This window comes from Capra hircus, chromosome 10, assembly GCF_001704415.2.
Source record: "Capra hircus breed San Clemente chromosome 10, ASM170441v1, whole genome shotgun sequence".
Classification (NCBI taxonomy): domain Eukaryota; kingdom Metazoa; phylum Chordata; class Mammalia; order Artiodactyla; family Bovidae; genus Capra; species Capra hircus.
The window spans coordinates 74783614-74807900 of NC_030817.1; the positions used below are offsets into that span (position 1 = coordinate 74783614).

The window sequence follows — 24287 nt, forward strand, 5'->3', positions numbered from 1 at the left end:
GCCTAAAACAAGCGATTATTTAGCTCATGATTCTGGGGATTCGAAATTTGAGTTTGGAAAGCAGTTCTCCTGGTTTCAGTTGGACTTCGTTTATCTGTGGTCAGCTGTGGTTTGGCTAGGTGGCCCTGCTCCTGGGTGTTGATGCTCTGTTGCTAGTGGCACCTTAAGTCTCTCAGTAGGCTAGCCTGGATTATTCTCATGACACTGGTAGGGATCCAACAAAGCAAGTGGATATATGTGAGGACTAGGCTAGGAACTGACATACTGTCACTTCCTCCACAATCTGTAGATAAAAACAAATCACAAGTCCAGTTGAGATGCATGAAAGTGAAAATGTTAGTCGTTCAGTTGTGAGCAACTCTTTGCAACCCCATGGACTGTATATAGTCCACCAGGCTCCTCTGTCCATGGAATTCTCCAGGCAAGAATACTGGAGTGGGTAGCCATTCCCTTCTCCAGGGGATGTTCCCAACTCAGGGATGGAACCTGTGTCTCCAGCATTTCAGGCAGATTCTTTATTGTCTAAGCCATCAGGACTCAGTTGAGATGTACAGGATAGGGAAAATAGATTCCATCTCTTTTTAGGAGACCATCAAAGTCACATTGCAAGAGGTTCGGTTACAGAAGAACTGGGACCATTTTTTAAATCCACTGATGATTCCCACCTGAATCAGTTAACAAATTGTGACAAAAGAGTGATTTCTTAATAATTTCTTCTGTATTTTCTCTCTAGCATTCATCTTTAAAAAGTCTTCCTTTATTTTCCTTTTCTGTCACTTTTGAGCATTATTATAGATAACATTTAAATCATTATGTAAAAAACATATATTCATAAAAATTCAAGCAATACAGAAACACCTAAAGTAGGAAGTGAAAACCTTCTGTAGTCCTACTTTCTAGAGGAACCCATTGTTACAATTTTGTACACATTCTTTCATATGTAGATATAAATTTGTATATGTATGAGAAACAACGGAGAAGGCAATGGCAACCCACTCCAGTACTCTTGCCTGGAAAATCCCATGGACAGAGGAGCCTGGTAGGCTGCAGTCCATGGGGTCGCTAGGAGTCGGACATGACTGAGTGAATTAACTTTCAATTTTCACTTTCATGCATTGGAAAAGGAAATGGCAACCCATTCCAGTGTTCTTGCCTGAAGAATCCCAGGGACGGGGGAGCCTGGTGGGCTGCCGTTTATGGGGTCTCACAGAGTCGGACATGACTGAAGCGACTTAGCAGCAGCAGCAGCAGCATGAGAAACAAAAATGAGATCTTTACAAAAAACTCAAGATTTCAGATATTTTTGAAATATCAAAATAAGCATATTAAATTAATTAAACTACTAATTAAAAACAACAAAGGGGCAAAACACTTTCCTCAAAACTTTTTTTTCTTCCTACATTCTTTGTTTTTCTTTGAAAGGTGGATTGTAAATCCACCAATCACCCCTTCTACATCCAATTAGCGACTTAAGTCCTATTTAAATCCTGTTGCTGTCCTTGGATTACATCTTCAACTTGGCCCCCTAGCTACTCCTCAATTTGCTGACTCTGTCATCCCCAACTTCACCTCTTGCTGCTCGATCTTTCTGCCTCAGTCATGTCAGATTTCTTTCAGTTCCTTGAACTCACCACACTCTTAATGCCTCCTAGACTTTGAACATGTGGATCCACCTCCTGAAACACCCCCTGCTTACCTTCCCTGCAGCCCATCCATGCCTGACTACATCTTATTCATTTTTAGTTTAGATACTACTTTTTCAGGGAGACCTTCTTTCACTCACAAACTGATTTATGTTTTCCTGTTTTGTTTCCTACAGTACTTGAAATTAATGTTTTCATGCATGGTCAGATTATAAGCGTCAAAGGGTACAGTAACTGTGTCTCCACTGTCCACTGTGGTATCCTCAGGGCTGGCACAGCATTTGGCTCATCATAAGTGTTGAATAGGCTTCAGTGGTAAAGAATCCGCTTGCAGTGCAGGAGTCGTAGGAAAAGCAGGTTCAGTCCCTGGGTCCAGAAGATCTCCTGGAGGTGGTCATGGCAACCCACTCCAGTATTCTTGCCTGAAGAGGCCCAAGGACAGATAAGCCTGGTGGGCTACTGTCCACAGGGTTACAAAGAGTTGGAAACCATCAAAGCAACTTCATATGCATGCAGGTACTGAAAATATGCTTATTTAATGAAAGAAAATAGAATGGTATTCTGAAATATTAGGAACTGATACTGAATAGCGCCCTATGGAGCTCCTGGACACAAAAGCCTTTTTTCTGTGTCCCCCATTTCTTTGTTTATAGGAAACTGCCTACATTCAGCCTCCATGACCTTTGCTGAGTTCAACTGGCAGATTCAAACAGTTGTTAATTAGAGAAGGGAGAGGATGCAAGATCAGGGAGAAACAAACAGTTAAGAGGAGTAATAGTGCAGCCCTGGGGCAAGGTCATGGTTCACTATCAAGGGATGCACACAACAGTCTTTGAGCTGTTTTGTAAATACAAAACCTCCACCACTTGGGAGGAGTTACTGGCTAACTACAGTATGTTCCCCAAGCATGGTGACCTCAGATTGGTTGGAACCAGAAGGTTGATGATGCTGACTCCTACTTAACCTTATCACCAATCAATCAGAGGAATGTCTATGAACTGATCACACCCTCTTTGAACCATTACTATAAAATTTCTAACTACCCTCTTCAAATGGGGACACAGTTGTGAGAACATTGGGCCACTGTGGTCCCCTTGCCTGGCAAAGCAATAAAGCTATTCTTTTGTACTTTTCTCGAAACTCTGTCCCTGAGATTTAATTTGATTTTGGGGTGTAGAGGCTGGATTTTGCTTCATAATCAGTGTCACAATCCTATTTCCAACCGTTTCCCTCCTCTCTAACCTTTCAGTTTCTGCACCTGTCAGTGCTCTGCCTAGATCCTCTTGGATCCTTGATAAAACTGTCTGCTTTTTATTAGCCAACACCTGCACCTCTCTTAGGAGTACTATCCTTGGGTGATTATAATTGCTTTTTTTGAGGTATAACTGACAAAAATCCTACATACTTAGGATATACAAATGGTAATTTTTAATTTTAATTTTAACAACAATTCAGAAATACATAGAAATTATTCTTTTTGTTGTTGTTCACAATTAAACAACATGATTTTGATAGGGACAGAGTGGGATAATCAAATAGTTAGCTCAGAAATCTCATTAGAGGATTATAGATAAGAGAGGGAATTTTAGGGGGCCTTGGGGAACCATAGTAAGTTAATAATCACTTAAGAAAGCAAGTTTGTTAAACCACGAAACCAAGCAGACTTGCTTAGCAACAAACCATGAAGCGCAAGCATGAGACATGCTCCCAACAATAAAACAATGGAGGCATGAGACCCCCATCCCACCCAATGGGCTCAGTAAGTTAATGACCCTAGGACATGCTCTCTGCTCACATAAAACATAATTTACGGAAAGATGACATTTCAAAGTAAAGAACTTCATTGTATCGAGATTTGAAATAATTTTTCCATAGGCCATGACAGTCCTGGCTTAATAATGTAGGAATAAGAAAACTCCCCTGCCCAACCTGGAGGAGGAGCTGATGACGGAAGTATGATATCTACTCAAGAATGAGGAAGAAGATGGTCTTTCTCCCTTGCCTACTCTTCCTTTGATTATAAAAATATAACCCACTATGTACTCGACAGTGCAATGCTCACCTCCCCACCTGTAAGCCTCATAAGCGTCCTATTCTAATAAATCACTTCTTATCTATTACTTTGCATCTCACTGAGTTCTTTCTGTGCTGAGACATGAAGGACTGAAGCTCCCTGAAGCCCCCCTGAAATGCCACCTGGTAGTTTCAATTTGATATGCATATATATTGTGCAATGATTACCACAATCAAGTTAATTAACATCCATAGCCTCACAAAGTTAGCCTTTTTTTTTTTCATGGTGAGTTAAGATCTACTTAAAATCTACTTTCTTAGAAAACATCAAGTACATGGTACAGTGTTATTAACTATGGTCACCAAGATGTATGTTATATCTCTGGAATGTAACCATTTTATAAGTGAAAATCTGTACCCTTTGACCAACATCTCCCTGCCTCCCCCAGCTCCCAATTTCTGGCAACCACTGTTCTATTCTTTGATTCTGTGAGTTCAATTTTTTAGATTCCACATGTGAGACCATCAAGTATTTGCCTTTCTGTGTCTGGCTTATTTCACTTAGTATAACTTCTGGGTATATAGCCAAAGGAAATGAAATAATTATTAGAGCTGCTTTGCTTAGGGAAAGGCAAAAGGAATTGACCTGGAGTTTACATTCCTCCTACACCAACTCACCCAGTCCTCAACTGCTGCAGAAGTATGAAAACCCCACTCCTTTGACTCCAAGTTGGGATAAACTCTAAACTCTGAGCAAGAATCTACATTCCAGAGGTCTCCTGCAAATCTGGCTGAAGTCCAGATTTTGCATGGGATCTCACCCTTTTCTGTCTTTCTTCCCTCCCTTTCCTGCTTCCCCAGCTCCCTTACTAGTTTCTCTTGGGAGGGTTTTATTCCTACCTTTATTTCTTTTCAAGAAATCAGGAAATATCGTTCCCATGAGCCACTTCTAAATTTAATTTTAAATAAAGCTATAATTGACACATAGCATTGTTTTAGTTTTAGATGTTCAACATAATGATTTTTTAAATTTGAGGCATAATTGACAAGCAACATTATATTAATTTCAGGTGTGCAACATGATTTGATGTTTGTATAGGAGTGAAATCATCGTTGCAATAAGCCTAGTTAACATCCTTCACCTCAGTTCAGTTCAGTCACTCAGTCATGTCTGACTCTTTGAGACCCTATGGACTGCAGCATGCCAGGCTTTCCTGTCCATCACCAACTCCTGGAGCTTACTCAAACTCATGTCCTTTGAGTCGGTAATGCCATCCAACCATCTCATGTCATCCCCTTTTCCTCCTGCCTTCAATCTTTCCCAGCATCAGGGTGTTTTCCAGTGAGTCAGTTCTTCGCATCAGATGGCCGAAGTATTGGAGTTTCAGCTTTAGCATCAGTCCTTTCAATGAACACCCAGGACTGATCTCCTTTAGGATGGACTGGTTTGATCTCCTTGCAGTCCAAGGGACTCTCAAGAGTCTTCTCCAACACCACAGTTCAAAAGCATCAATTCTTTGGCGCTCAGCTTTCTTCACAGTCCGACTCTCACATCCATATATGACTACTAGAAAAACCATAGGTTTGACTAGGTGGACCTTTGTTGGCAAAGCAATGTCTCTGCTTTTTACTATGCTGTCTAGGTTGGTCATAACTTGTTTTCCAAAGAGCAAGTGTCTTTGAATTTCATGGTTGCAGTCACCATTTGCAGTGATTTTGGAGTCCAAAAAAAAATAAAGTCTCTCACTGTTTCCATTGTTTCTCCATCTATTTGCCATGAAGTGATGGGACCGGATGCAATGATCTTCATTTTCTGAATATTGAGTTTTAAGCCAAATTTTTCACTCTCCTCTTTCAATTTCATCAAGAGGCTCTTTAGTTCTTCTTCACTTTCTGCCATAAGGGTGGTATCTGCATATCTGAGGTTATAGATATTTCTCCAGGCAAACTTAATTCCAGCCTGTGCTTCATCCAGCCCAGCATTTCTCATGATGTACTCTGCATGTAAGTTAAATAAGCAGGGTGACAATATACAGCCTTGACATACTCCTTTCCCGGTTTGGAACCAGTCTGTTGTCCCATGTCCAATTTTAACTGTTGCTTCTTGACCTGCATGCAGGTTTCTCAGGAGGCAAGTAAGGTGGTCTGGTATTCTCATCTCTTGAAGAATTTTCCACAGTTGTGACCCACACAGTCAAAGGCTTTGGCGTAGTCAGTAAAGCAAAAGTAGGTGTTTTCTGGAATTCTCTCTCTCTCTCTTTTTTTTTTGATAATCCAATGGATGTTGGCAATTCCTTCACCTCACATAGTTATGATTTTGTGTGTGCATGATAAAACTTTTTTTTCCAATTTTTTGTTTTTTTTTGGCATGTGAGATCTTAATTCCCCAACCACGGATTGAAACTGAACCCCCTGCAATGGAAGTATGGTGTTATTAAGAAATCCTGTGGGCTGCCAGGAAAGTCCCTGGTTAAAGCTTTAAGATCTACTCTCAGCAACTTGCAAATGCTAAAGATGATTAATTAATTGTTAACTCTAGCCACCATGTTGTACTTTATATCCCCAGGACCTATTTATCTTATAACTGGAAATTTGTGCAGTTTGACCACCCTTATCAATTTTCCAACCCTCCTACCCCCTGCCTCTGGAAACCACCAATCTATTCTCTGTATCTATTATTATTTTTTTTAGATTTCATATACAAGTGAAATATACAGTATATTTTTTTCTCATTCTGACAAATCACTTTGCATAATGCCCTCAGGGTCATCCATGTTGTTGCAAATGGAAAGATTTCCTTCCTCTTAAATGAGTTCATAACATTTGATTGTACACATACATATAACATTTTCTTAATTAAAAAAAATTTTTTAAAAAATTTATTTGGTTGCACCAGGTCTTACTTGAGGCACATGGGATCTTTGTTGTGGCATGCAACATCTTCAGTTGTGGCATGCAGGATCTAGTTCCCTGAGCAGGGATTGAGCTCAGGCCTTCAACACTGGAGGCATGGTCAGCCCCTGGACCATCATAGAAGTCCCTATACCACATTTTTTAAATCCATGCACCTGTTGATAAATACTTAGGTTGTTTCTATATCTTAGATATTGTAAACAACGCTGCAATGAATATGGAGTACAGATATCTTTTCAAGATAAGTGATTTCATTTCCTTCAGATAACTATCCAAAAGTGGAACTGCTGGATCATATGATAGTTTTACTTACAAAAAAAATGTTTTTTTGAGGTCAACAAATTTACTGGTAATCACATGTCTCACAGAAAAAGGAAATGTAGCACCAGGTCAGATTATGTGAAAACAACAACAACAACAACAACTATATATATATATATATAAATTTGTCATGGTTGCTCTATCGACAACTGGGGGAGGCTCTGCCAGGTATCAGGTGTGGCAGTTGCGCTTGTCTGAGGCCCCTTTGCAGATGCAGCCCTGGGCACACTTGGCATAGTCCACGGGGCAGTAGGAACAGCAGCTCTTCTTGCAGGAGGGGCATCTGCAGACCTTGCATGTGCAGGAGCCAGCACAGCTGCAGGAGCCGCTAGTGGTGGCAGGAGCAGTTGGGGTCCAATTGGAAGAAAGGCAAGGTCCGAGGTCCAAAGCAAGTGTAGAAGCACATCCCCTGGTCCAGTGGGAGGTGTACTTTAAAATTTTGAGGAAACTCCACACTGCGTTTTTTTTTTTTTTTTTATAGTGGTTGCACCAATTTACATTCCTGTCAACAGTGCACAGGGTTCTCTTTTATCCATACTCTCATCAACACTGGAGTACATTTTCTTAATAAATCATCTGAATATGAAGTTTTGTCTCAGTCTGCTGCTTCTGACTCAGGGCACTTGACCTTCGTTTGACTTCTTCCTTCCTTCCTTCTTTCATCCAGGTCTCTCTTCAGGTACCATCCTCTCTTTGAGGCTTTCCTGAACCCTAATATAAAATAGCATCCCTCTGCTCTTTCCGTCCCAATCTTGTTGCCTTCCATCTCAGTAACTTGCTCTGTTTCTCTTTCATAGCACTAAGGACTCTCTGAATTACATTCTTATCTTTATGTTTTGGCTATTCCCCTGGTGGCTGCTTCATGAGGGCAGGAACTTTGTCTTTTTTGTTATTGTTGCTCTGGAACACAGCCCCTAGTGGCACTCAATAAAAATCACTTAAATGAATTATTACTCTTTACTAGAGCAGGGAAATGTAATAGTAGAAATTCGGGATCAAAAGAACAAGATAAAAATTCTACTGTTAAAATTTATATTTTCCTGAAAATTTTATATAATCTTTAGAACTTTTCATATTTCTTGGTTTTCTCTTTTTTCATTTTGCAACTATTTTTCAGAAATAAATATTTTAATTAGTGTTGTATGGTCTCCTTATAGGAACCTCAAGTTCTTCCTAAGAACTTAACACCATTTTGGATGGTACAAATGAAAATAATTTGCACCAAAAAGAAGAATGGAATGATAGCTGTAGTCCTTATTTTCTGCAAGTTAGCTCTATAATCTTGGCCATCATACCCTTTTTGTGAAATGACTGGGTTGGGCTGGATCAACTGTTCTCAAACTTTAGTGTGCCAGGTAGATGAAAATTTCCTGACCCAACATAAGAATTTTTAATTCAGGAGGTCTGGGGTGGCCCTCAGCAATCTTCTATAATCATATTGAAAAATAAAATATTGCCTGCCATATCAGTAACACTGTATAATTGTAAGGAATTTGATTTAGGTCATACCTGAATGGTCTAGCAGTTTTCCCTACTTTCTTCAATTTGAGTCTGAATTTGGTAATAAGGAGTTCATGATCTGAGCCACAGTCAGCTTCTGATCATGTTTTTGTTGACTGTATAGAGCTTCTCCATCTTTGGCTGCAAAGAATATAATCAATCTGATTTTGGTGTTGACCATCTGGTGATGTCCATGTGTAGAGTCTTCTCTTGTGTTGTTGGAAGAGGGTGTTTGCTATGACCAGTGCATTTTCTTGGCAAAACTCTATTAGCCTTTGCCCTGCTTCATTCCGCATTCCAAGGCCAAATTTGCCTGTTACTCCAGGTGTTTCTTGATTTCCTACCTTTGCATTCCAGTCCCCTATAATGAAAAGGACATCTTTTTTTGTGTGTTAGTTCTAAAAGGTCTTGTAGGTCTTCATAGGACCGTTCAGCTTCAGCTTCTTCAGTATTACTGATTGGGGCATAGACTTGGATAACTAATACATTGAATGGTTTGCCTTGGAGATGAACAGAGATCATTCTGTCGTTTTTGAGACTGCATCCAAGTACTGCGTTTCAGACTCTTTTGTTGACCAGGATGGCTACTCCATTTCTTCTGAGGGATTCCTGCCTGCAGTAGTAGATGTAACGGTCATCTGAGTTAAATTCACCCATTCCAGTCCATTTTAGTTCGCTGATTCCTAGAATGTCTTGCCATCTCTTGTCTCCAACATCCGCTGGATCATGGAAAAAGCAATAGAGTTCCAGAAAAACATCAATATCTGCTTTATTGACTATGCCAAAGCCTTTGGCTGTGTGCATCACAATGAACTGTGGAAAATTCTGAAAGAGATGGGAATACCAGACCACCTGACCTGACTCTTGAGAAATCTGTATGCAGGTCAGGAAGCAACAGTTAGAACTGGACATGGAACAACAGACTGGTTCCAAATAGGAAAAGGAGTACATCAAGGCTGTATATTGTCACCCTGCTTATTTACTTATATACAGAGTACATCATGAGAAATGCTGGTCTGGAAGAAACACAAGCTGGAATCAAGATTTCTGGGAGAAATATCAATAATCTCAGATATGCAAATGACACCACCCTTATGGCAGAAAGTGAAGAGGAACTAAAAAGCCTCTTGATGAAAGTGAAAGAGGAGAGTGAAAAAGTTGGCCTAAAGCTCAACATTAAGAAAACGAAGATCATGGCATCTGGTCCCATCACTTCATGGGAAATAGATGGGGAAACAGTGGAAACAGTGTCAGACTTTATATTTTGGGGCTCCAAAATCACTGCAGATGGTGACTGCAGCCAAGAAATTAAAAGACGCTTACTCCTTGGAAGAAAAGTTATGACCAACCTAGATAGCACAATCAAAAGCAGAGACATTACTTTGCCGACTAAGGTCCATCTAGTCAAGGCTATGGTTTTTCCTGTGGTCATGTATGGATGTGAGAGTTGGACTGTGAAGAAGGCTGAGCACCGAAGAATTGATGCCTTTGAACTGTGGTGTTGGAGAAGGCTCTTGGGAGTCCCTTGGACTGCAAGGAGATCCAACCAGCCCATTCTGAAGGAGGTCAGCCCTGGGATTTCTTTTGAAGGAATGATGCTAAAGCTGAAACTCCAGTACTTTGGCCACCTCATGTGAAGAGTTGACTCATTGGAAAAGACTCTGATGCTGGGAGGGATTGGGGGCAGGAGGAGAAGGGGATGACAGAGGATGAGATGGCTGGATGGCATCACTGACTCAATGGACGTGAATCTGGGTGAACTCCGGGAGTTGGTGATGGACAGGGAGGCGTGCTGCGATTCATGGGGTCGCAAAGAGTTGCACACGACTGAACAACTGAACTGAACTGAACTGATTGTAGCCACTGATCAGTGATTGTAGCCACCAGCTGTGGTAAGCTAGTGAGCCCTGAAGGTACTCAGGAAGGAGACAAAGAACAGATTGCAGCCACTCTCCGTGGCAAGCCCTGAGGAAACTCGAGATATGAAAACACAGGCGCCTGGCCCCAGAGAGCTGAGGTGCACTTCAAAGGAATGATTTCAGTATCTAGACTCTTGTATCTTCCCATGCATAGAAAAGCACCAAATTCCTTAACTTGACATATTTGGTTGTCTTTAATTAACAATAATCTTTTGATGTTCAAACTTCTGCCCTTTCTTGCAAAACTCCTATATATCCTGGCTTCCGCTCACCTCTTTGGAATAATTCTCTCAGGGTTATTTGAGATGCTGCCTTCTGGGCTTGAAGTCCTAAGAATTCCTGTCAAGCATAACATAACTTTCAACTTTAAGGTTGCGCATAATTGTTTAGTGTACAATACCAAAGCCAGGTGACTTAGAGAGTGTCTGTAAACCACACTTTTAGAAAAAACTGGGTAAGATATTCATTTATTATGACCATCATTCCACAGACATTAATTGAGCATCTACTATGTGCTCTGCTCTGTGTTCTAGAGCCTGTGGATATAGCCATGAACAAAATAAACCAATCTATAGTCATCTGGAGCTTCATTCAAAAGTCTGTGCATGAGTGTGTGTGTGTCTGTAGACCCTAACTTGCTCACTCTCTCCTTGATCCCTGCTCCCAGTGGCCACAAGGGCTTGCTGGGTGGGGGCAGCCACCAAAGAGGGGGAGCAAGTCTGTGATCTAAATGTCTTGGGCCAATTGGGAGGAGGGGGAGACAGTCGGACGGTGTCCAAAGAGGAACAGTAGTGAAAAATCTCAACATGGAAAATGCCTGGGATGAGAATGAAGGAGGGAACCAGGCCCTCTGTGCAGAGTAGAAAGGAATCATGTCATTTAGGAGCGGGGCCAGGCCAGAAGCCTGAAGCAATTCAAGCTGGGGGGAATCTCCACACTGTTCTCCACAGTGGCTGTATTAGTTTGCATTCCACCAACAGTGTAAGAGGGTTCCTTTTTTCTCTGTACCCTCTCCAGCATTTATTGTTTGTAGGCTTTTTGATAGCAGACATTCTGACCTGTGTGAGGTGGTACCTCATTTGTGGTTTTGATTTGCATTTCTCTGATAATGAGCGATGTTGAGCAACTTTTCATGTGTTTGTTAGCCATCTGTATGTCTTCTTTGGATAAATGTCTGTTTAGTTCTTTGGCCCATTGTTTGATTGGGTCACTTATTTTTCTGGAATTGAACTGCAGGAGTTGCTTGTATATTTTTGAGATTAACCCTTTGTCAGTTGCTTCATTTGCTATTATTTTCTCCCGTTCTGAAGGCTGTCTTTTCACCTTGCCCTTAGTTTCCTTTGTTATGCAGAAGCTTTTAAGTTTAATTAGGTCCCATTCGTTTATTTTTGCTTTTATTTCAATATTCTGGGAGGTGAGTCATAAAGGATCCTGCTGTGATTTATGTCAGAGAGTGTTTTCCCTATATTTTCCTCTAGGAATTTTATGGTTTCTGGTCTTACATTTAGATCTTTAATCTATTTTGAATTTATTTTTGTGTATGGTGTTAGAAAGTGTTCTAGTTTTCATTCTTTTACAAGTGGTTGATCAGTTTTTCCCCAGCACCACTTGTGAAAGAGATTGTCTTTTCTCCACTGTATATTCTTGCCTCCTTTGTCAAAGATACGGTAAAGAGAGGTATGTGGATTTATCTCTGGGCTTTTTGTTTTGTTCCATTGATCTATGTTTCTGTCTTTGTGCCAGTAACATACTGTCTTGATGACTATTGCTATGTAGTATAGCCTGAAGTCAGGCAGGTTGATTCCTCCAGTTCCATTCTTCTTTTTCAGGATTGTTTTGGCTATTTGAGGTTTTTTTTTTTTTTTTTTTTTTTTTTTTAATTCCATACAAATTGTGAAATTATTTGTTCTAATTCTCTGAAAAATATCGTTGGTAGCTTGATAGGGATTGCATTGAATCTATAAGATTGCTTTGGTAGTACACTCATTTTCACTATATTGATTCTTCTGACCCACAAACATGATATATTTCTCCATCTATTTGTGTCATCTTTGATTTCTTTCATCAGTGTTTTATAGTTTTCTATATGTAGGTCTTCTGTTTCTTTAGGTAGCTGTATTCCTAGCATTTTATTCTTTTTTGTTTGCAATGGTTGAATGGGATTGTTTCCTTAATTTCTCTTTGGGTTTTCTCATTGTTAGTATATAGGAATGCAAGGGATTTTTTCTGTGTTTGATTTTATATCCTGCAACTTTACTGTATTCATTAATTAGCTCTAGTAATTTTCTGGTGGAGTCTTTAGGGTTTTCTATGTAGAGGATCATGTCATCTGGCACACAGCGAGAGTTTTACTTTCTTCTTTTCCAATCTGGATTCCTTTTACTTCTTTTTCTGCTCTGATTGCTGGTGGCCAAAACTTCCAAAACTATGCTGAATAGTAGTGGTGAGAGTGGGCATCCCTCTCTTGTTCCTGACTTTAGGGGAAATGCTTTCTATTTTTCACTATTGAGGATGTTTGCTGTGGGTTTATCATATATGATTTTTATTATGTTGAGGTATGTTCCTTCTATGCCTGCTTTCTGAAGGGTTTTTTTTTTTAAAATCATAAATGGATGTTGAATTTTGTCAAAGGCTTTCTCTGCATCTATTGAGATAATCATATGATTTTAATCTTTTAATTTGTTAATGTGGTATATCACATTGATTGATTTGCAAATATTGAAGAATCCTTGCATCTCTGGGATAAAGCCCACTTGGTCATGGTGTATGATCTTTTTAATATATTGTTGGATTCTGTTTGCTAGAATTTTGTTAAGGATTTTTGTATCTATGTTCATCAGTGATATTGGCCTGTAGTTTTCTTTTTTGGTGGCATCTTTGTTTGGTTTTGGTATTAGGATTATGATAGCCTCATAGAATGAGTTTGGAAGTTTACCTTCCTCTGCAATTTTCTGGAAGAGTTTGAGTAGGATAGATGTTAGCCCTTCTCTAAATTTTTGGTAGAATTCAGCTGTGAAGCCATGTGATCCTGGGCTTTTGTTTGTTAGAAGATTTCTGATTATGGTTTCAAGATCTGTGCTTGTGATGGGTCTGTTAAGATTTTCTATTTCTTCCTGGCTCAGTTTTGGAAAGTTATACTTTTCTAAGCATTTGTCCATTTCTTCCAAGTTGTCCATTTTACTGGCACATAGTTGCTGATCAGTTCAGTTCAGTTCAGTTCAGTCACTCAGTCGTGTCTGACTCTTTGCGACCCCATGAATCGCAGCACGCCAGGCCTCCCTGTCCATCACCAGCTCCTGGAGTTCACTCAGACTCATGTCCATCGAGTCAGTGATGCATCCAGCCATCTCATCCTCTGTCGTCCCTTTCTCCTCCTGTCCCCAATCCCTCCCAGCATCAGAGTCTTTTCCAATGAGTCAACTCTTCGCATGAGGTGGCCAAAGTACTGGAGTTTCAGCTTTAGCATCATTCCTTCCAAAGAACACCCAGGGCTGATCTCCTTCAGAATGGACTGGTTGGATCTCCTTGCAGTCCAAGGGACTCTCAAGAGTCTTCTCCAACACCACAGTTCAAAAACATCAATTCTTCGGTGCTCAGCTTTCTTCATAGTCCAACTCTCACATCCATACATGGCCACAGGAAAAACTATAGCCTTGACTAGATGGACCTTTGTTGGCAAAGTAATGTCTCTGCTGACAGTAGTCTCTTATGATCCTTTGTATTTCTGTGTTGTCTGTTGTGATTTCTCCATTTTCATTTCTAATTTTGTTGATTTGATTCTTCTCCCTTTGTTTCTTGATGAGTCTGGCTAATGGTTTGTCTATTTTATTTATCTTCTTGAAGAACCAGCTTTTAGCTTTGTTTATTTTTGCTACGTTCTCTTTTTGTTTCTTTTGCATTTATTTCTGCCCTAATTTTTGTGATTTCTTTCCTTCTACTAGCCCTGGGGTTCTTAATTTCTTTCTTTTTTAGTTGTTTTAGGTGTAGAGTTAGGTTATTGATATCTCTCCTGTTTCTTGTATTGCTATGAACCTTCCCCTTAGCACTGCTTTTACTGAATCTCATAGGTTTTGGATTGTTGTGTTTTCATTCTCATTCATCTTTATGCATATTTTGATTTCTTCTGTGATTTGTTGGTTATTCAGAAGTGTGTTGTTTAGCTTCCATATGTTTGTATTTTTCATATATTTTTTTCCTGTAGTTGACATCAAATCTTACCACATTACGATCAGAAAAGATGCTCAAGGTGATTTTGATTGTTTTGAATTTACCAAGGCTAGATTTATGGCCCATGATGTGTTCTATCCTGGAGAAGGTTCCATGTGCACTTGAGAAAAAGGTGAAATTCATTGCTTTAGGGTGAAATGTCCTATAGATATCAATTAGGTCTAACTGGTCCATTTTATCATTAAAATTTGTGTTTCCTTGCTAATTTTCTGTTTAGTTGATCTATCCATAGGTGTGAGTGGGGTATTAAAGTCTCCTGCTGTTATTGTGTTACTGTTAATTTCCCCTTTCATATTTGTTAGCATTTGGCTTACATATTACAGTGCTCCTATGTTGGGTGCATATAAATTTATAATTGCTATATCTTCTCAGATTGATCCTTTGATCAGTATGTAGTGTCCTTCTTTGTCTCTTTTCACTGCCTTTATATCAAAGCCTATTTTATCTGACATAAGTATTGCTACTCCTGCTTTCTTATGGTCTCCATTTGTGTGAAATATCTTTTTCCATCCCTTAACTTTCAGTCTGTATGTGTCCCTAGGTTTGAGGTGGGTCTCTTGTAGACAGCATATATAGGGGTCTTGTTTTTTTATCCATTCAGCAGGTCTTTATCTTTTGCTTGGGGAATTCAACCCATTTACATTTAAAGTAATTATTGATAAGTATAATCCCAATTGCCATTTACTTTGCTGCCTTAATCCTTTTCTGTGTTTCCTGTCTACAGAAGATCCTTTAGCATTTGTTGGAGAGCTGGTTTGGTGGTGTTGAATTCTCTCAGCTTTTGCTTATCTGTAAAGCTTTTGATTTTTCCCTTCATATTTGAATGAGATCCTTGCTGGGTACAGTAATCTGTGTTGTAGGTTTTTCTCTTTCATCACTTTAAGTATGCCCTGCCATTCCTTTCTGGCCTAAAGGGTTTCTATTGAAAGATCAGATTTTATTCTTATGGGGATCCCCTTGTGGGTTAATTGTTGTTTTTCCCTTGCTGGTTTTAATATTTGTTCTTTGTGTTTGATCTTTGTTAATTTGATTAATATGTGTCTTGGGGTGTTTCACCTTGGTTTATCCTGTTTGGGACTCTCTGGGTTTCTTGGACTTGGGTGGCTATTTCCTTCCTCATTTTAGGGAAGTTTTCAACTATTATCTCCTCAAGGATTTTCTCATGGTCTTTCTTTTTGTCTTCTTCTTCTGTGACTCCTATGACTTGAATGTTGGGGTGTTTGACATTGTCCCAGAGGTCTCTGAGGTTATCCTCATTTAATTCTTTTTCTCCTCTCTGTTTCATTTATTTCCACCTTTCTATCTTACACCTCACTTGTCCTATCTTCTGCCTCAGTTATTCTACTGTTGCTTCTCTCCAGAGTGCTTTTGATCTCAGCTATTGCATTATTCATTATATACTGACTCTTTTTTATTTCTTCTAGGTCCTTGTTAAACTTTTCTTGCACCTTCTCAATCCTTGTCTCCAGACTATTTATCTGTAACCCCATTTTGTTCTCAAAATTTTGGATCATTTTTACTATCATTATTCTGAATTCTTTTTCAGTTTGACTCCCTATCTCCTCCTCTTTTGTTTGGTTTAGTGGGCTTTTATCCTGTTCCTTTACCTGCTGCATATTTCTCTGCCTTTTCATCTTGTTTAGGTTACTGTGTTTGGGTGGCCTTTCTGTATGCTGGAAGTTTGTGGTTCCTCTTTATTGTGGAGGCTCCTCCCTGTGGGTGGGGTTGGATGAGTGGCTTGTCAAGGTTTCCTGGTTAGGGAAGCTTGAGTTGGTGTTCTGGTGGGTGGAGCTGGATCTCTTCTCTCTGGAGTGTAGTGAAGTGTCCAGTAGTGAGTTCTGAGGTGTCTCTGGGTTTGGTGTGACTTTTGGCCACCTGTATTTTTGTGCTTAGGGTTATGTTCCCGCTTTATTGGAGAATTAGCTTGGTATGTCTGGCTCTGAAACTTGTTGGCTCTTGGGTGGAGCTTGGTTTCAGTGTATATATGGAGGCTTTTGGATGAGCTTCTGTTGATTAATGGTCCCTGGAGTCAGATTTCTGGTGCTCTCAAGTTTTGGTTTTAGGCCTCCTGCCTCTGGCTTTCAGTCTGGTTCTTGTAGTAGCATCAAGACTTCTCCATCCATACAGCACCGATGACAAAACATCTAGGTTAATGATGAAACGATTCTCCACAGTGAGGGACACCCAGAGAGGTTCACAGAGTTACATGAAGAAGAGAAGAGGGAGGAGGGAGATAGAGCTGACCAGGAGAAGAAGAAGTGGAGTCAAAAGGGGAGAGAGCAGTCTAGGCAGTAATCAATTTCCTATTTGCTCTCCACAGTCTGGAACACTCAGAGAGGTTCATGGAGTTCCATAGAGAAAAGAAAAGGGAGGAAGGAGATAGAGGTGACCAGGAGAAGAGGAGGGAGAATCAAAAGGAGAGAGACCAATCTAGCCTGTAATCAGTTCCCTAAGTTTTCTCCACAGCCTGGAACACCCAAAGACACAAAGACACAAAAACATAGAGTTAAGTAGAGAAGAGAAGGGGGAGGGAGGAGATAGAGGTGACCTGAGGGAGAAAAATGAGAGTCAAAAGGGGAGAGAGCAATAAAATGGGTCCTGAAGATTGGATTCCTAAAAGTACAAAATTGATAACAAATACCAAAAAAGCAAGGTTTAGAAATCTAGAGTAGAGGTTAGACATTCAAAAATACAATATTAAAAAAAAACAAAGTCACAAAAGTTATATAAAAAATATGAAATTTCCTTTAAAAATAGGGTCCTTTTTCTCAAGGTAATAGTAGGTTTTAAAAATGAAAATGAAAGGATTAATAAAGAAATTAAAAATTAAAAAAATTAAAAATAAATTAAAAAATGATAATTGTAAAATATATCTAGGAATTTCTCTGGAGATGTTGAGGACAGTGTGTGGTTAGTTCATTTTCAGATAGTTCCTTGTTTCACCTTTTACTTCTTCTCAAGGTCTATAGGTCCCTTCCAATGTAGTCAGTGTTAACTACAGGGTTTTAATCTGTTGCACCTGTCACTTCCAGAGCTGTTCCCTCTTCTTTGTTTATTTTGGCTTCCTCTGTTTGCAAGCCTCTTCAGTATCAAGAGGGCAAATGTGGTCATTTATTTAGGCTCACTTGTTCAATTGTGCTGTGAGGAGGGAGGAACCCTGCATACAATTATCACTTGCGTATGTGGGGAGTGCTCACAGTCTGGGTCACACTGGATTTGCCCCCACTCATGGCATTTGAGTTTCCTGGTCTACACTGCTTAGGCCTCAGGTTGGTCTGCTGGGAACTGTCTGAGGCGGCCCTGCGTTGCGTGTACTTCCCAGATCTATGCTGTTCAGGTTCAGGTTCTCGGGTGCTCCACAAAGGGACAGACTCAGTTGGGCCTGCATTTTGTGCTCTTCCCAGGCCAGAGCAGCTCAGGCGACCAGGTGCTTGGCGAGCGCACACTCCCCAGGTGAGGTGCGTCTTATCCCCTCCCCGTCCCAGCCACTTGGTTTCCTGGGTGCGCAGCTGCGTCTCAGGTGTGCCGTGTGTCTCTTCTGGGGAGCTGATCTCTGACTGCGACCTTCCTGACGGATGTCAACCGTCCAGGATCCCACGAAGACTTGGTTAGCGACTGAGAGCCTGCTCGCAGTTTGGTAGGGGATGCCATCTCTGGAGCCGAGTTTGCCCCTTTCCTTCCAGCTCTGGCTGGCACCTGCCTGCCTCCCTGCCTCTGGCGGGGGATGGGCCGGTCCGCTGCCTGATAACTCTCCTCTGGTATTTGCTCAGTCCTTTGTAATGTGGTTGGGCCGGGCAGTGCCTTCAGTTCACTTCAGTTCAGTCGCTCAGTCGTGTCCGACTCTTTGCGACCACATAAATCACAGCACGCCAGGCCTTCCTGTCCATCACCAACTCCCAGAGTTCACTCAGACTCACGTCCATCAAGTCAGTGATGCCATCCAGCCATCCCATCCTCTGTCGTCCCCTTCTCCTCCTGCCCCCAATCTCTCCCAGCATCAGAGTCTTTCCAATAAGTCAACTCTTTGCATGAAGTGGCCAAAGTACTGGAGTTTCAGCTTTAGCATCATTCCTTCCAAAGAAATCGCAGGGCTGATCTCCTTCAGAATGGACTGATTGGACTCTTTGCAGTCCAAGGGACTCTCAAGAGTCTTCTCCAACACCACAGCTCAAAAGCATCAATTCTTCGGCGCTTAGCCTTCTTCACAGTTCAACTCTCGCATCCATACATGATCACAGGAAAAACCATAGCCTTGACTAGATGGACCTTAGTCGGCAAAGTAATGTCTCTGCTTTTGAATATACTGTCTAGGTTGCTCATAACTTTTCTTCCAAGGAGTAAGCATCTTTTAATTTCATGGCTGCAGTCACCATCTGCAGTGATTTTGGAGCCCCAAAATATAAAGTCTGACACTGTTTCCACTGTTTCCCCATCTATTTCCCATGAAGTGATGGGACCAGATGCCATGATCTTCGTTTTCTTAATGTTGAGCTTTAGGCCAACTTTTTCACTCTCCTCTTTCACTTTCATCAAGAGGCTTTCTAGTTCCTCTTCACTTTCTGCCATAAGGGTGGTGTCATCTGCATATGTGAGGTTAGTGATATTTCTTCCAGCAATCTTGATTTCAGCTTGTGCTTCTTCCAGCCCAGCGTTTCTCATGATGTACTCTGCATAGAAGTTAAATAAGCAGGGTGACAATATACAGCCTTGATGTACTCCTTTTCCTATTTGGAACCAGTCTGTTGTTCCATGTCCAGTTCTAACAGCTGCTTCTTGACCTGCATACAGGTTTCTCAAGAGGCAAGTCAGGTGGCCTGGTATTCCCATCTCTTTCAGAATGTTCCACAGTTTATTGTGATCCACAGAGTCAAAGGATTTGGCATAGTCAATAAAGCAGAAATAGATGTTTTTCTGGAACTCTCTCACTTTTTCCATGATCCAGCAGATGTTGGCAATTTGATCTCTGGTTCCTCTACCTTTTCTAAAACCAGCTTGAACATCAGGAAGTTCATGGTTCACGTATCGCTGAAGCCTGGCTTGGAGAATTTTGAGCATTACTTTACTAGCGTGTGAGATGAGTGCAATTGTGCGGTAGTTTGAGTATTCTTTGGCGTTGCCTTTCTTTGGGATTGGAATGAAAACTGACCTTTTCCAGTCCTGTGGCCACTGCTGAGTTTTCCAAATTTGCTGGCATATTGAGTGCAGCACTTTCACAGCATCATCTTTCAGGATTTGAAGCAGCTCAGCTGGAATTCCATCACCTACACTAGCTTGGTTCGTAGTGATGCTTTCCAAGGCCCACTTGACTTCACATTCCAGGATGTCTGGCTCTAGATGAGTGATCACACCATCATGATTATCTGGTCATGAAGATCTTTTTTGTAGAGTTCTTCTGTGTATTCTTGCCACCTCTTCTTAATATCTTCTGCTTCTGTTAGGTCCAGACCATTTCCGTCCTTTTTCGAGCCCATCTTTGCATGAAATGTTCCCTTGGTATCTCTAATTTTCTTGAAGAGATCTCTAGTCTTTCCCATTCTGTTCTTTTTCTCTATTTCTTTGCATTGATTGCTGAAGAAGGCTTTCTTATCTCTTCTTGCTATTCTTTGAAACTCTGCATTCAGACGCTTATATCTTTCCTTTTCTCCTTTGCTTTTTGCCTCTCTTCTTTTCACAGCTATTTGTAAGGCCTCCCCAGACAGCCATTCGCTTTTTTGCATTTCTTTTCCATGGGGAGGGTCTTGATCCCTGTATTCTGTACAATGTCATGAACCTCATTCCATAGTTCATCAGGCACTCTATCAGATCTAGGCCCTTAAATCTATTTCTCACTTCCACTGTATAGGCATAAGGGATTTGATTTAGGTCATACCTGAATGGTCGAGTGGTTTTCCCTACTTTCTTCATTTGAGTCTGAATTTGGTAATAAGGAGTTCATGATCTGAGCCACAGTCCACTCCTGGTCTTGTTTTTGTTGACCGTATAGAGCTTCTCCATCTTTGGCTGCAAAGGATATAATCAATCTGATTTTGGTGTTGACCATCTGGTGATGTCCATGGGTAGAGTCTTCTCTTGTGTTGTTGGAAGAGGGTGTTTGCTAAGACCAGTGCATTTTCTTGGCAAAACTCTATTAGTCTTTGCCCTGCTTCATTCTGCATTCCAAGGCCAAATTTGCCTGTTACTCCAGGTGTTTCTTGACTTCCTACTTTTGCATTCCAGTCCCCTGTAATGAAAAGGACATCTTTTTTGGGTGTAGTTCTAAAAGGTCTTGTAGGTCTTCACAGGACCGTTCAACTTCAGCTTCTTCAGCATTACTGGTTGGAGCATAGACTTGGATAACTGATATATTGAATGGTTTGCCTTGGAGACGAACAGAGTCATTCTGTCGTTTTCGAGATTGCATCCAAGTCCATTTTGGACTCTTTTGTTGACCATGATGGCTACTCCATTTCTTCTGAGGGATTCCTGCCCACAGTAGTAGATATCATGGTCATCTGAGTTAAATTCACCCATTCCAGTCTATTTTAGTTCGCTGATTCCTAGAATGTCAACGTTCACTCTTGCCATCTCCTGTTTGACCAGTTCCAATTTGCCTCGATTCATGGACCTGACATTCCAGGTTCCTATGCAATATTGCTCTTTACAGCATCGGACCTTGCTTCTATCACATCACATCCACAGCTGGGTATTGTTTTTGCTTGGCTTCATCCCGTCATTCTTTCTGGAGTTATTTCTCCACTGATCTCCAGTAGCATATTGGGCATGTACTGACCTAGGGAGTTCCTCTTTCAGTATCAAATCATTTTGCTTTTTCATACTGTTCATGGGGTTCTCAAGGCAAGAATACTGAAGTGGTTTGCCATTCCCTTCTCCAGTGAACCACATTCTGTCAGACCTCTCCACCATGACCCGCCCGGCTTGAGTTGCCCCGTGGGCATGGCTTGGTTTCACTGAGTTAGACAAGGCTGTGGTCCTAGTGTGATTAGCTTGACTTGTTTTCTGTGAGTATGGTTTCAGTGTGTCTGCCCTCTGATGCCCTCTTGCAACATCTACCATCTTGCTTGGGTTTCTCTTACTTTGGGTGTGGGGTATCTCTTCACGGCTGCTCCAGCAAAGCACAGCCACTGCTCCTTACCTTGGACGAGGAGTATCTCCTAACCTAAGGCTAGGTTAGGGCTTTTTGCGGGAAAGTACTCTCTCCCTCCCTCTCTCTTTTTTTTTCCCCCCATCTGTGGCTATCCCACGGTTTGGGTTGCTATCTCATGTTAGCTCCCTCAGATTGCCTCAGGGGATTCAGGCCCAGTCCTTACCCTAAAAGTGCAGCCCCCACCTCCCTGTTCAGCCCCTGCTTGCTGGTGGAGGAGGCGAGCGTCTGGGCTACTTCTCCATTAGGAGTCGTAGTTGGACCCGTAATCTGTGGGTTTTATTTATTCATTTTTTCCTCCCAGTTGTGTTGCCCTCTGAGATTCCAAAACTCCCCACAGACCCTCCGGTGAGAGGGTCTCCTGGTGTTTGGAAACTTCTTTTAAGACTCCTTCCCTGGGACAGTTCTCTGTCCCTAACTCTTTTGTCTCTATTTTTATCTCTTATATTTTGTCCTACCTCCTTTCGAAGACAATGGGCTGCCTTTCTGGGTGCCTGGTGTCCTCTGCCAGCATTCAGAAGTTGTTTTGTGGTATTTGCTCAGCGTTCAAATGATCTTTTCATGAATTTCTGGGGGAGAAAGTGTCTCCCTGTCCTATTCCTCCATCATCTTAGGGCCGCCTCCAGCCATGAAATTAAAAGATGCTTACTCCTTGGAAGAAAAGTTATGACCAACCTAGACATCATATTAAAAAGCAGGGACATTACTTTGGCAACAAAGGTCTGCCTAGTCAAGGCTATGGTTTTTCCAATGGTCATGTATGGATGTGTGAGTTGGACTATAAAGAAAGCTGAATGCTGAAGAATTGATGCTTTTGAACTGTGGTTTTGGAGAAGACTTTTGAGAGTCCCTTGGACTGCAAGGAGATCCAACCAGTCAATCCTAAAGGAAATCAGTCCTGAATGCTCATTGGAAGGACTGATGCTGAAGCTGAAACTCCAATATTTTGGCCACCTGAAGGCAGGAGGAGAAGGCGACCACAGAGGATAATATGGTTGGATGGCACCATCAACTCAATGGACATGAGTTTGAGTAAGCTCCGGCAGTTGGTGATGGAGTGGGAGGCCTGGCATGCTGCAGTCCATGGGGTCACAAAGAGTTTGGCACAACTGAGCAGCTGAACTGATCCTTTTCTGTAAACCTTTTGGTGTTTCTACTTACTAGTTTTTAACTGATTATTGTTGTGTCTCAGTGTTAAACTTTCTGTCCATCAGTTACAGGAAAAAATATTCTTTTCATAGTATGAAATTAGTGTTCAGTTCAGTTCAGTTGCTCAGTTGTGTCTGATTCTTCTCAGCATGCCAGGACCACAGCATGCCAGGCTTCCCTGTTCATCACCAACTCCCAGAGTTTATTCAAACTCATCTCCATTTATTTGGTGATGCCATCCAACCATCTCATCCCTTGTTGTCCCCATCTCCTCCAGCCTTCAATCTTTCCCAGCATCAGGGTCTTTTCAAATGAGTCAGCTCTTTGCATCAGGTGGCCAAAGTATTGGAGTTTCAGCTTCAGTATCATTCTCTCCAAAGAAATCCCAGGGCTGATCTCCTTCAGGATGGACTGGTTTGATCTCCTTGCAGTCCAAGAGACTCTCAAGAGTCTTCTCCAACACCACAGTTCAAAAGCATCAATTCTTTGGCACTCAGCCTTTTTTGTAGTCCAACTCTCACATCCATACATGGCTATTGGAAAAACAATAGCCTTGACTAGACGGACCTTTGTTGGCAAAGTAATGTCTCTGCTTTTTATTTTTTATTTTATTTTATTCTTTTGCATTGACAGCCGACTTTATTGAAGTTTCACAATATTAAAGGCCTCTCTGTGGACTGGCTTAGCCAGCTAGGTGATTATCAATTTATCACCAGTCAAAACACAGATTCCTTCATGTCCAGTGTGGCATAACCACGTACCTTTAATCCAATCAAACTGGCATGAGCCTACTAGAGTGATTCTTGTAAGACGAAGGACAAAACATCAGTTAGGAACTTCTCGAATGAAATTATGCCTAAATTCATTGTTTGATAGAACGTTTTTCCAAAATCCTAGATCAAGAATTCACCACTCCCAAAGGAAATAGAGTCCAAGCTAGAGAGGCAGAATAGGGAGAATATCCAGTTCAGTTCAGTTCAGTTCAGTCGCTTGGTCGTGTCAACTCTTTGTGACCCCATGAATCGCAGCATGCCAGGCCTCCCTGTCCATCACTAACTCCCAGAGTTCACTCAAACTCGACCATCGTGTCTCTGCTTTTTAATATGCTGTCTAGGTTGGTTATAACTTTTCTTCCAAGGAGTAAGCATCTTTTAATTTCATGGCTACAGTCACCACCTGCAGTGATTTTGGAGCCCCCCCAAACAAAGTCTGCCACTGTTTCCACTCTTTCCCCATCTATTTGCCATGACGTGATGGGACCGGATGCCATGATCTTTGTGTTCTGAATGTTGAGCTTTAAGCCAACTTTTTAACTCTCCTCTTTCACTTTCATCAAGAGGCTCTTTAGTTCTTCAGTTTCTTCCGTAAGGGTGGTGTCATCTGCATATCTGAGGTTACTGGTATTTCTCCTGGCAATCTTGATTCTAGCTGGTGTTTCATCCAGGCCAGGGTTTCTCTTGA

General features: G+C 41.3%; 1 pseudogene; it reads right to left on the bottom strand.

The window, feature by feature from the left end:
• LOC108636859 lies at positions 7062-7296 on the bottom strand (annotated as a pseudogene).